The following is a 14,170-nucleotide window of genomic DNA, read 5'->3' as shown; positions in this document are numbered from 1 at the left end:
TAACTTCTGGGGACAGTGGACAGCGGATTTCAAGAGGAGAGTCACTAGGGGAAGGGAAGAAGCAATAGAGGGAGAGGAGGAAAGCACATGGGAGGAAAAGGGGGATAGAGGTGTGGAGCCCAGAATGGGTGGTGACTAGGTGGTGGGGGCTGAGGTTGGAGCAGCAAGACACTCCAGAGAGTTGACAGACCTTCAAAGGGAAGTTTTCTGCTTTGATTGACAAGCCCCTAGAGTGAAGGGGACCTAGTGACAGGAGGCATCCCCGGATCCCAGGATGCCCGGCGGTCGCCATGGCACTCAACCCCCGTCCCACCATATTCATCAGAAAGTGGGGTTAAGATGATGGGGGGTCAAGATGTGTGGAAGGGCAGCTGTAGATCATTGGCAAGCTCAGATTTTCATGGTATGTTATCCTTGAACTAAGAGTGTGAAGGACATGACGAGTCCTTTGAATAGGAAGGAGCAAGACTGGTATTCTAAATGAACATTCATGTGCAAAATGATATACTTAAATCAAGTGTTATTGCAGTTGGATCCACTGCTGCAACAAAAATGCATTTTAACCCATTTTAATTTTTGAAGATCACATACGCTCAATCATGAGATGGTCCTTATCTAGTATTCGAGTAACTGTACTTGATTTTCACTTCAGTGTCTTTTTTTTTTTTTCCACTGGTCTCACATATTGTGCAACAGAAACCTTTTCCCTGACTCTTAGGTTTCATCATAGCTGGAAATGGAAAGAAGCTGTCAACATATTACTCTTAAGTTCAAAAATGTTCATCTCTTGTCACAGAAAATCTGAGAGAGCCTTATGAGAGGTGCACAGTAAATGCCAGTCTTGGGGGCAAATTAAATGATGCCATCAATGCAGGCCCTATACCAAGGCTGATAGATGAGCAGCAGGGCTGTGTTTAAATGCGTCTCAGTAAACACTGTTAGGCATGTGTAAACAGCAATACATTGATCAGCCCTCTATTCATGATCAGCACGTCTCTGCCTGCACTGGATTAGTCAACATACTGACCCATCTTGTTTGCTTCACTGTAAACTGAGGCCAATGTCAATGCCAAAGCCTAATTGGAATAGTACATGCTGTTGTCGGAGCATGGTTGCATGAAAACTAGACTTAAACTTGTCTGTTAGAACTTAATTTCTAAAATCATATTGTAATCTCAAAATGAACTTTTTTTTTTTTACTATTCCCCATAGTGATGAGCATAAAGATCCAGATGTCTTATACATAAAACAGAGCTTAATGTGACGTCTGTGACCCTACTGTTAAATCTTCGTAGCAATTTAACACACTCCTCACAGAAAACAGACAGTCCAAATCATGATGTGAAAATGAAAGCTGTTTGGCAATGACTCTCCTTTGGTTATACAACTCTGGCAGTGAGTATCCACAATTACAAATGTGACAGTGCTGTTAGTGGAAACTCTATTTCTGTGAGTGTCAGGCTACTGCAACTAAAAGCCTCTCATCTCAACGAGCTCCTCATAGAAATGGACAGCACTGGTTCACTAGGTAGTGGCTACTGTGTATAACAGAGAAAAGAGAGAGTGAGTTAGTGTGTCAGAAATTGAGAAAATGAAGGAGCAAGAGAGAGGCGTCGAAGTGAGGGGGGCAGCTGCAGTGTATCACCCCATTTTAGCCCATTACACTATGTTTGGAGGCCGTTTTCTCCCCTCTTTTGCATGGTAATTATTTTCCAGCCCAAAGGTAGCTGCAGGCAACGTCAGCCACTGCGTCAGGGCCCACTGCATTAGCCGGCCATTGCATTATTTATTTGTGCGTGGGCAGCCGGATGGATACCCCAAATCTGCAGAGACTCGGGGGGCCTCTCAATGTCACCTCATGCATTGTGGTAGGCAGTTGCGGCTGTTTGGACTTGCACTGGGAAAGCTTAGGCAGAGTGGCTCAAGGGCAAAATGGTGTCTTGGTGTTGGGGGATACATGCGTGGGAGTATTAGGTGTGTAATGTATTCAGAAATCAGTTGGAGGTTTAGTAACTGCCCTCGCTTATGCAAGACTTAACTGTGTAGGGTTCATTGTGACATACTGGATGACCATCTAAGAGGTCCTACAGGACATCATGGAGCACCAGTGTTGTAAACAAACTATAGGCTTTCTATATAGCTATAGATGGCTATAGGCAGTGAGTTACCCATGGGTATTATAGGTAAATGGACTTGATTTCAGTGTGTAGGAGCTGCTTTTATATTATGCCACTCTCCCCTGTGTATCAATGAAGGGTTATTACACCCAAATACCAGTGGGCTGGGTCAGGTCACAGCAAGTCAGGCAAATGTGGAGAGGTCGAGTGACACAGTTCAGTGATTCTGACGTCTGGGAGTTAATACCCTGGTGCTATAGCACACGCAGACACAGAGAAGTGCCCACACATTGTTCTGTCGGACATGAACCCCCCTGACCTGTCAGCCCCGGCCAATCGCATCGTAGCACCCAGAATGACAGCTGAACCACTGTCCCTGTCATGGCTTCTCAGTGTAGAAACACACACATGCACACATGCCACTACATATTCGCTACAACAAGGGTGCAACATCAACATCAACTCCCGCTGGCCCTTTGGATCTCTCTGTCTCCCTGCTTGCCAGCCAGCTTGACCGCATGAGACGCTCAGATGGCCTTGTGACATGACAGTGTCTCACTGTTGACCCTTTTAAAGGAGAAGAATCATGTGTCCTTCTCTCCCACTTTGTCTCACTAAGGCAGAGATTAAAAACAAATACACTTACTGATACACACCAAACACCCTACATATATATAACTGGGTTTCTTACTCATAAATGCATAGATATATAGGATAGATAGGCAGATAGATTGAATTAATGACATATAGTATGAGGAAAAAATGAGAAATGAAGTCTCTCAATAATAGAGATAGTTAGATTTTGCCCTAGCACCAAGCTTCCCCTCCATAATGGGAGCTGACACTGCTGAAACAACCCGGATGGACGTAGGGGGGACCATCGTATTTCAGGCGGCAGGCCTCCCAATTATTTTTCTGGCTGATAAGTGCTGCAGCATGGATGGAAGGATGGGCTGGAGAAAGTGAAACAGAAGGATAGAAGAAGAGGAAGAAGCACAGAGGGGTTGTGGATGGGGCTGGGTTGCATGGCTGACAGCTCTTGATCTGCCAGGATGGCTGGCTGTGACACACAACTTAAGACAGGATTTTTCTCCAGGGCTTATACACATACATACACATACAAAAGAACACACAACTAGCATGCACTTAACACATCATGCATCATGTAAGAATGTGGAAACAGACAACACTGTCCACACATGTTTACAACCATGTCACAACACACGCATGCACACACACATACTGTTCTTTATGTCAGTGCATGCTGTATGGACTGCTCCTAATGACAGTCTGTGGACTTCTGTACACTAGTGCATTTGTAATTGTAATGCATTTGTTGATTTATTACTCGTCTTTTGTTCTACAGATCATAATGGCACTTACTGGCCAATATTTACAGTGGCAAATTGTTAAGGATTTGAAACTACAGTGTCCAGGATTGCTTGGATACTTTAGTGGACAAGGGAGAAGCCGGTGTCGATGAAGAGCAAGGCAAAATCAGGGCCTATGTCTCGGTGCATATGTGTGGAGAATCAGCAGTGGCAGTTGCATATGCTTGAAGGGCTGGATGCTGCAACCTTTTGCCATCTCTGAGCAGGAACAGAGCTGTAACAAGTAGGAGGCAGAGATAGAGTGCACTGAGCCAGTATAAAAGAAAAGACGGTCATTTCCTCCTGGATGGATGTGTGCGCACGTGTGTGTGTGCACATGTGTGTATTAGCAGAAAATGAGAGAGCATGCTTGTGTTCTAAGCATTTAATTATTCTGGACAATTCATTCAAAAATAAGCCTTTTCAGACATAATTATATATGAATAAAATAATTTTATCCTTCACATCAGAGATACTTCACATTAGAGAAATTGTTGCATCAATCACATCAGGCAAAATCACGCAACAGCAGTTCCTTAGTGTCAGCGCTTGTCTAAACAGCTGTAGTATCTGTGTCATGACAGCCTATAATTTGCCTCATGTTAGCTAAATGAATGCCATAATAAGGGTTATCCAATCCATGCTAAGTGTCATAATCTAGAGCAGAGTGGCTGTACTACATTGGTGTCATTTCTGTGCTGTTAATGCCTCAGTGATCAACACAACAGCTATGTTGCCCACAGCCAGAAAAGAGGAGAGAAGTATCAGCCAATAAAACCATCACTGTTTCTCCCAAAGAAGCTAACACCCAGATTTCTTTTTATTGTTTTTATTTTACCTCCTTTGTTCTCAGTATAGAAAAAGACAAGGCAAGCAAGAAACAGTTTCTTTCTTTTTATGGCTCATACTGTGTATTTATTGCACCTACTTTCTTTATCATTTTTGATATTTTTCATGCATTGCCCAAGAGGAATTTACTTTTGCCTAGCTGTGGTGCAGCTTCAGCAACTTTGTTGTGCTCATGGAGTAGCTAGGGGTTAAATAAGTATCATTCAGGGATGCTTCGACAGGTTTGGCCATATTGAGGAACAAATCTTCATCCCATTGGGTGAAAAACTCAGCAACCACTGCACTAACCTGCCAAGTTTACCTATCGTAGAGTCCCTTGTAGATCTATATACAAAAGCCACTGTGAGATACTTAGTTGTGCTGTTTCGAGGTCCCCCAAGTGAGGAAGCCTTTATGTGTTCCTTTTCTTAACCAAGAGTTGCTCCTTTTGCTTTAATTACAGTAAGTACAGCAGACCCCCCAGGCTTATTTAAACAGATCAACCAGCAGAAGAAAGAAAAAAAATGCTAATTAGTCCCTTAATGTTGCTGACCACGCTAGTTCCTTAGCACTTCAGAGTTTTATTGACATAAGAAGGACAATAGGAATCTGTATTCAAACGACTTGCTCTGTCCTCATGTTTAGGTGCAACTGCTGCTGCACTTAGTCCGCTATATACCACATATATTTCCTGTGTTGTTGGACACAGTGAAATTAAACATGAGAGAGTCGATATGTGTTTGTGTGTACTTGTTTTGTTTCATGTCTGTGAAATAAGGTGTGTGTGTGTGTGTGTGTGTGTGTGTTTCCAGGTCTGAGTCTGTATATATACATGTGCCATCTCCTCATCCTCAACTGAGGTGCAATGCAGAAAGCATCTAATGCATTCCATGTTTTTGAGGCGGGAAGCTCAGAGAGAGGAGAGTCAGTCAGAATCAGAATCAATAGTATTGACCTGTTTACCTTGGTGCCGAGCATACGGGCCAGCTCTCTGGTTTACCACTTGAAACATTAAAACCAGACTATTAGCAATACTTTGGCCCTTCTGTTTACTGATTGGATGACTTGCAGTGGGGCAGTTCACCTAACAGACATGGAGAGAGGGAGAGAAGTGGTCTAATAGGTGGAGGGAAAAAAGGGGGTTAAAGAGAGAGAGAGAGAGAGACCCTGAATCTAATCCTCTTGACTCAAAGCCATCGGGTTTTGCCCATGTCTTGCTGCTCGCCGTTAGACCTGATGTGGTCACTCAACCCTATCGAGCTGCAGGGCATTGTGGTCCGTCCGTCTTTGGCACACTCTCCCTCCCCCTCCCCCCTCAGGCGCTTTTGTGCTCCCAGCTTCCCCCTCCCCAACCCCCCCCCCCCCCATCCTCTCTTTTTCTCATCCTCCTCCACACCATCAAAACAGAATTTCTTTAAATGCTTAATTTTTCCCCCCTTTGGGTTCCTTTTTGCAAGAGCCCTCTCACTTGTTTGTCCATCGATTTTTCATCCCTATCTAGCCACTGACCCCCTCCGCCTCCTTCCTGTCCTCCTCCTCCCCCTTCTCTTCCTCTTGCCTCCCACTAGCTCTTCGTCTGCATCTACCCAGCCTCCCACTCTTCTCTGTTGTTGATGCAAACTGATTTATTTTTTTATTTTAAGCTTGTTGCCCAGGTAATTTGTGGCAGATAATGACTTTCAGTGAATCTACTTTGCGCTGTTTGAATTCTTTTTCCGACCTTTGCATCATCCACGCCGCTTTTTCCCATTTGCTCCTCTGCTTTTTTCCCCGTTTTCCTATTTTACCATCTCACTGTCTCTCCTCTTCTCTGCCTGTGTATTTTTAATTCCCCTAGATATTGGTGGTGCATGACACATGCATGCGTGTGTGTATGTCTCTGAAGCCCACCTGAGGAGGTGATTGACACCTGGTCCTCTGCTATGGAGGCTTCTCACTCCTGTTCTTCTCCTTTTCCATCACCCCCTTTCCTTCCTTCCTCCCCCTTCTCCAGCCATCTTTCATCCGTTGGGGCATTGGCAGAATTGTACAAGTCTCTGGGTGCAGGGAAAGTAAAGTAAGAGTGAGTCAGTATTCGGATAGTTGCGCCTGAAGATTTGACTAAAATTATTTGGTAATATTTTTCCTTTGTCCTCACCTCTTTTAGAAAGTGATACCAAATGAGCCTTCAAATACAAGAGGCAATGCTAAGGGTGTCTTTTTCCGCAACACAAAATGATTCCTGCATCTTGTTAACTGGGAAGGTCGGATGAAGAGGGGTGCTGTGTGCATGAGTGTGTAAAGTCAAACAAGCCCTCCAAAACACGCACGCACACAGACACACACACACACGCGCGCGCGCGCGCGCACACACACACACACACACACACACACACATCTCCATACACATTTCCACCTGCATTTCTCTTTTCTTTTCCTCTTTCACTCTTTCCTCTTCCTTGTTCCCATCTTCTCCTCTGCTTGTGGCCCCAGTGGCATTGCAACATTAGTATTCTTGGATGGACTCTGATGGGTGGGTATGGTGGGGGTGGAGGGGGGTAAATAAGGCTTCTGGCTGTTCCCCAGCAGGCATTCTGGGGTTGCCTGTAGAGCTGGCCTGGACATTTTACAGAAACAGGTAGTATGAACTGAGAAGACTGAGGTTTAAGTTATGTGTAAGTTATCCAGAATATTTAGTTTTAACAAAAATAACCTTCATCTACTGTATATCTTACAGTAAGTCACACTTTACTGTGCAGAGCTATGTTAAAAGGGTGCACTGTCACCCTCTTGTGATTGTATATACAAATTTATCCCTTAAATGAATGCTTTCAGGAAATATCTGCAGTATGGTACTCAGATTTCATTATTTGAAGGACAATAAAGCAGTTTGGTAATCAAAAAACAAAAGTTGAACACACTGTGTTTTCTTACCACTTCTGATTACTGCAGACAAACTCTGGTGTCTTGCAGTGTAATTTATGTTCCTGAGACCCTTTAACAAAGTCAGGAAGGCATTCAATATGAATCAGATATCTAAAAACTGATATTAAACAATGCACTTCTGTTGGTTACATTTTGATGGACATGCTGGGTTCTAATGAAGAGTTTCTCTTCATCAAGAGTGTGATGGGCAGGTGTCAGTGTGTGGAAGCCAGCAGCCTGGTCCCTCCAGGAGGGGACAGTAGAGAGCAGGGAGACCACATTCAGTTCCTCTTTATATAAGGAGGAAGAGGGTGGGAACATGAACAGAAACACCCTTTATTATGGTAAAACTACCCAAAATCAAGGGAAGGGTTTAGTGGATATCGGAAGAATGAAAGAAGTCGTCCTTTAAAAAAAATAAATAAATAAAGGAATTGGAATTAAAGTTGGGGAGCAAGGTAAATTTCATTAATTGTTGTGGTTATTAAATTTCAGAAACTTGTAGACCAGGTAGTCACACATAGGAAATGCTCATACACACCCGTAGTTCCGTTTGGCATAATCCAGAGGTCAGGGCAGAATTCATCTCCCTTAATCATGCAGATGAACATGACCTTGGCCGGCCTTGGCACCCGGTCACATTAGCACCCGTTATCCAGCCGCGCTTTGAATCTCTGATTGTGTTAAATCATGTTTCCCTATCATCAGCAGACACCGGATGGACAGCATCCTTTTCTAAGCACATCCAGAAAAGGATAATTGCCAAGACCTTTAAAAGCCTTTCAGAAAGAAATGGGGAAATCAACATAATTCAGATGAAGGGGAATATCAGAGACATAAAGTAAGGTATGCCATGCAATATTGGGGTGGAAAAAACAGATGCAAGAGTTTTAAAGCGGGTGGGTCCTTGGCATTATTATGATGATGCGTTTAGCCATGCAGAGTGGGCCAGCCCATTGGAGGCCCCCTAAATGAAAAGGTTGACCTTCAACAAGCCTGCTCTCTGTTCATTAGCCATGTGGTTCTTATCTACAGTAACGCTGCTGCAGAGAATGTGAGACCAGCAGACCTGGCCAAAGTCAGTGATGCACTACAGGAGGAAACATGAGTGTATGAATTTACCTCAGAGTGCTGGACTTTTACCCTCTTAACTCCTGCTATCCCACACTCCCTAAAACCCCATTGAAAATTTGAGTAGGCTATCTACTGTGACATCACGTTAGCCTTAAGCTTTACTCTACTACAAACCTTTTTTAAAATATGAATCAGCTGTTTTTTCTCTATGCAGATTTTTCGTTTTTTTCTCGTGTTCTTATTGAGTTGTTTTTATTTTTCACACAGAATTTCATTGTACCCTGTGTATAATGACAATAAAGATTCATTCAAAATAAGGTGGCGTTCACCTAGTTGTGTGCATACCTTCTCATTGTTTTCCTGCATCGCTATACAGTGTTTTTTGACGTACGTCTCTGTACTACAAATAGTGACCTGAATTGCATCAACTCTGCAAAATCATCATGTAAGACGTAGAATGTAAAGGGTATGATCAGGCCTGTTACTTTTTGTTTCTCATTTCGAGTCTCAAGTTAATGAACCCAAGCTCCCATTAGGATGACTCATGTATGTACCTATGGCTACCTGAGTGACAATATAAAGTGTGCGTGTGTGTGTGTGTGTGTGTGTGCGTGTGTGTGCGTGTGTGTGTATGTGTGGGCAAATTCAAAAGAATCTCTTTGTACGAGTGCATATAGGTCCAATGCAAACACTGACATGGGGGCTGGGGGGTAAATAGATGAATAAAGAACAGAGAGGGGGAGAGCAGACACAGAACATGGTCGATAGTGTCAAAAGCGGATGACAGATCTAAAAGAATGAATATTGATCTTTAGGAGGCCTTTACTCAGGCGACCTGTGGGAGGTCAGTCTGTGTAATTAGACCAGTAGAGGTCTAATGCTGGACAGGGCATGAGGCTGCTGTTTGTGAAGAAAGCTGGGACTAAGAAGAATGTTGACAAAATTATTGTACTTTGGACCTTAGATGAGGCTGATGTATGTAAAACCTGTGCCAAAATTGTTGAACGCCATTGTTTTGGTTTAATTTTTTTCAGAATTGCTGAGCTCCCCCTGTACTTCTATCAAGAACTGCTGCAGTCTTCATCTCTGGTAAGCAGTAGAAAATGTTTTTATACAAATAATTAAAGCAGTGGTGGAGTTGTGTAACTTGTTAATGTACTCCATAAGACATTGATAACGTGCTGTTTACAGCAGTGGATTAGTGTCCGTACACCCTGGGCTACAGGCACCTGCTTGATGATGGCACTTAATACTCTCTCAGTTAATACTGTAAATGTCTCTGTCTATTAATATTGGTATCATAATTGCACACTGGAATCTAAGGAAGTGTGTTTTGTGTTAGAATCACAATGACAGAGTGATGAACATAGGATATTCATTCCCAAACACACACACACACACACACACACACACACACACACACACACACACACATCTACATTCAGACACAAGCCCATATTCAGTCCTACACACCCACAGATCACACATACACTCACATCCTTTTATCTTTCTGTGGATAAACACAGGCAGCAGAGACTGAGCGTGGCTATAATCCGTGTATCATTGGCTTTATCCACTGCAGTAGCACTGCTGATTTAGTGCTACACAGCCTTAGTAATGGGTCCCTGACACACACACACACACACACACACACACACACACACACACACACACACACACAACATACACAACATACACACATGTAGTGTACCCACCCCACATGCTTTGTCTAAGATGTTACTGCTCACTGGTTGACCCTCAGTTCAGACACACATATGCACACCCTCTCTTGCACATGTTTATGTAAAGATAAAGAAACACACAACGTATGAGTATACTCACAAGCAGTTGCATGAGCTCCCAGAGACACTCACACACTCACAGACACACACATCAGCATCAGTGTGGTTGTCGCTGCCTGGGGACGGCTCATGGTAAGGTGAACTCAGAGTGAACCTGCTCTAAACATAAATAACATCTCTCTCATATCTCTCCCTAGCCCCCTCAGCCCTTCTTCCTTCCTTCACTCTCTTTTTCTCTCTCTTAACGCCCTCCCTGTTCCTCCTTTCCAGGTTCCCCTACTCTTTCATGCGAGTGCTTATACAAAAAGTATGCACATTAACACAAAGAGTCTTCATAAATTGTGCAGGCAATGCACACACATAAACCTAGTTTTGGAAACACCTGAAGTCATACCTTTGTGTAGCCTTGCCAGCAAATGCCAACTATTTGCCAGCATTGCCACAATCACATCAAAGTGACTTTCAAAAGACCTTAGATCATATTTTACTATATGATGTTTTAGATCTTTTCTTGGCCAAAATTTCTTCTCTTGACTAGTTGTTTTTGCATCTGTATATTCATTGAATCTCTGAATGAAGCACCCAGTAAGGCAATCAAAGCACAAAGTGAAACATTTATTACTAAAAACCTCCAACCCTCCAATGTTCATAGCTATTTATATCAGAGAATTCACCCTTTCCCCTTCTTTATTGCTGCTGGTCCGTATCTTCAGTCCCCTTGCTAGCATTTCCTGTTAACACACAAGGCGTTTATTGATAGGCCATTCCCATTAGTGCTGTTTACCTGTCAGGGCTCACTGCACTAATGAGAGAGCTTTGGGAAGGAAAAATGAGTGGGGACGGTTAACTGCTAATGGATGTTTACAGCCTCCCTGGATACTACTGTGTTTGCCTCCACCTCTGCTGGTACCGCTATGACTAGCCCCAGACCGGTTCACTGGCTAATTGGTACAGTACTGAAGAGCCAGTTTGGACCTATTTGATAATCATAGGATTATGATGGGTGAGGAGACTATGGTAAAGAAAAAGCTAGAAAAGTAGGGGAGTGGGGATCTTGGGCTTGATCAATATCCACAGATCAGAGGCTTTTGAGGGGTCAATTGCAGACATTGGAGTGGGCTAACTCTATGAAGGTCACAGCATCAGCCTAACGTCAAAAGGTTGTGTTAGTGCAATATTAGTGCTTGTGGTGAAGGGTAATTGTGCTATTAGAACAGTAAGTGATACTAAATGGTGCAGGTATGGTGGAGGCGCTATTGAATATAGTGATCTAATGTAAATCTCCAATCTGCCATCTTATTAGCTTATGTATCCTTGAGAAAACACCCATGATCGTTTCAGTATGATAGATGAACTTAAAATATCTTGGTCTGACTCAGTCAGCTTGCCTGAGTCTTCACATTTGGTCTCAGGAACAAACAAATTTCATTCATTTTATTTGCAGCAATTTTTTTATACAAGCAAGGAGGGTTTTTAGAAACAGTGTTGTGCCTGGGAGGCCAGTCTCTTAATGATATCTGAGAACACTGCTGTAAAAGCACACACAGACGACTCCACATTGTACTGACTATAGGCATTCTATATTGCTCCCGGATTGGACGCTCCCCAGAGAAGAACAATTTGTGCTTTTATTAGATTATTACAGAAATCTTCTAAGTGCCAGATTATTCATGGAAGGTATTTATCTGTTTATTGAATGACTGGGCTCATAATCTCTCTTCTTTTCACCCTCAGTGTCCTCTTCCTCTGAGCTGGTTAGGTTGATGCACATGTGGATGCTGAAAATTAAGAACATTTCCAACAATGTGTTAGTGTTAGATGACAGTGGAGGATTAGATATTGTATGAGGTATTGTTGGTTCCCTGATATCGTTCTTAGTGTCAGCTTGTAATCCACATTTTCTACTGACTGGATTAATTTTACATGTCCGTTGTTAAATGAAAGGGTCAGAGAGACAGTTAGTGGAGCAAAGACCCTAACCTTCTTTCTTTAATTCACTTGCTCGTTGTCTTTTTCTCAATTGCTTATCAGTTTCTTCACTAATTAAAACCACACATGAAACAAGGGGATTGTAGACAGACAAACACACACACACAGAAAGAGAGAGAGAGAGAGACAGAGAGATAGTTGGTGCTACATTTACCAGACAGGCCTCTAGTGTCTCATTGGGTGTCTATTAAGAGGGGGGCCTGGCTCATTGTAATGATGGCAGAGTTTAATTACTTCCACCCGGCGCCTGTTGTAAAACATGCTGATAAATGAGCCAACAGGATGGCACATCATTATTTTTCTATAGTGCCAGGCTGTTCGTACATGATTATGAGAGTGGGAGGGAGGCTCCCATACCTGCATGAGCCTGAAAGTGTATTCGCAGCACAAGGAAAAGGAAGAGGAAGGTGTGTGTCTGTGGTGTTTGTGTGGTGTGTATGTGTGTGTGTGTGTCTTCCTTCACTCTATTTGTCAGTGTGTGTATGGGCAGAGAGAGCTGAGATATTTGATGGATCTATATATGCCAAGTCAAAACACAATAATAAGCAGTTCCACCAGCCCATGCTAGTGCAATGATATCCAGCCATCCATGAGATGAATATATATTCGTAGGACACAATGGCGAATGTTACTCATAGAGCACAGGACTGTATGCACTAATGTAGCTCTGATACAAGTATGCATGCACTGTACATTGCATCTCACAAACAAATATACATATTCATAGTCATTAATTTTACACATTTTTTAGAAGGGGGGCACGTGTGGACCCCCTCTGATTAATTGTGTTCCGCCTTCGCCATTATTAAATCGCTGAGGCAAATATCCCCCATACAATAAATCCCTCTTGGCCCATGATTAATCAAAAGGCACACAAACCTAAGACTGGTGGCGGGCGGGCAGGTAGAGTTACAGTGCTAAATCTTCTTTATTGCATGACGAGCAGGTTTGTGTATGTGCTCAGGGTCCAGTGCCCTGGTGGAGTGGAGTGGAGTGTATGCCTGGCTTCTGGTCAGCTACCTCAGGGTCACACACACATACAGAAAGGCATTTTGACCTCTGTATCATTGATTTGCCAGTCTGTTTAGGGCACAGAGGTGATCAAGATGGCAGCAAAATAGACTCTGAAGAGTAATTAAAGGGACTTTGCTGTCCCATCGACACGTTAACTAGTTGTTCTCCAAACTTAAGTAAGGACTGGGAAGCCATTTCTTCTTTATATGTTGAAGGGGTGTGTAAAAAAAACCTACACCAGCACTGCTTGTCCCATCAACTGGAATTTCCTACCAATTAATAGTAGGTCATGCTGTTACAATAGTGGGTCTTAAATTAGAGTGAGCACCTCCCTTTCAATATTGGCACATTGAAACTTTGTTGGGAAGCAGTCACGTGAAGCAGAATGGCGACTCTATGAGACCCAGCTTTCTGGAAACCTCAATTAACCTAAATGATTAGCTGCAGCTATGTAGTTCACCTCAGTAGCTTGACATTTCTCAACCAAGTTAATATTAGCATTGTAACTTCATTCTATCCTTTTGTACTTCATCACTGTCCTTTTACTGGCTGGTCTTTCTCGTTTTATTGGCCGAACATGACAATGTTTGGAATATCAGAACCTTATTTCTATTTAGCACAAAAGTGCTGATGCTAATTTGGTGGCTGCATAATGAGTTTTGCATGTATTTGATTAATAGGGGTAGGGTGGAAGTACAGCAACAGAGGCTACAGTGGTATATGATTTAACTTCACCTAATGTTAAATACTAATTGATTCCAATGCATTTTTAATCACTTACTAATTGGCGATTACACTTTTAAAACCTACCTCAGTTTTGGGCTGCTAGATTCACGGGTTTGCTGAGAGTGAAGATGGAGTTTAAAGGGCATAGTCGTCTTAGCATCCACAACTAAATGTCACAGTTGTCTGTTAATGTGTCAACCAAATCAAACATGCACAGTGGTCGAGGGGTGCTAAGTGACAGGTGACCTTGGTGGCGTGATGGAAGACTGGGCTGGTATTTGAGCCCTCTGATCTTCGAGTGGGAAACCCTGTCTAGAGATGTATGCCCAACCAATTAGACATGAAA

At 42.9% G+C, this 14,170-nt stretch overlaps 1 long non-coding RNA gene across 1 annotated transcript in view; it reads left to right on the top strand.

Moving 5' to 3' along the window:
* Positions 1 to 14,170, top strand: part of LOC113136761 (uncharacterized) — a 181,280-nt gene that overhangs the window by 79,748 nt on the left and 87,362 nt on the right. The window contains exon 2 of the long non-coding RNA XR_003296289.1: positions 9,328 to 9,382. This is a non-coding gene — a long non-coding RNA (uncharacterized LOC113136761). The remainder of the gene's footprint in view (positions 1 to 9,327; positions 9,383 to 14,170) is intronic.

The sequence above is a fragment of the Mastacembelus armatus genome, chromosome 16, assembly GCF_900324485.2.
Source record: "Mastacembelus armatus chromosome 16, fMasArm1.2, whole genome shotgun sequence".
Taxonomy (NCBI): Eukaryota; Metazoa; Chordata; class Actinopteri; order Synbranchiformes; family Mastacembelidae; genus Mastacembelus; species Mastacembelus armatus.
This window is presented reverse-complemented; position numbering and strand designations above follow the sequence as displayed.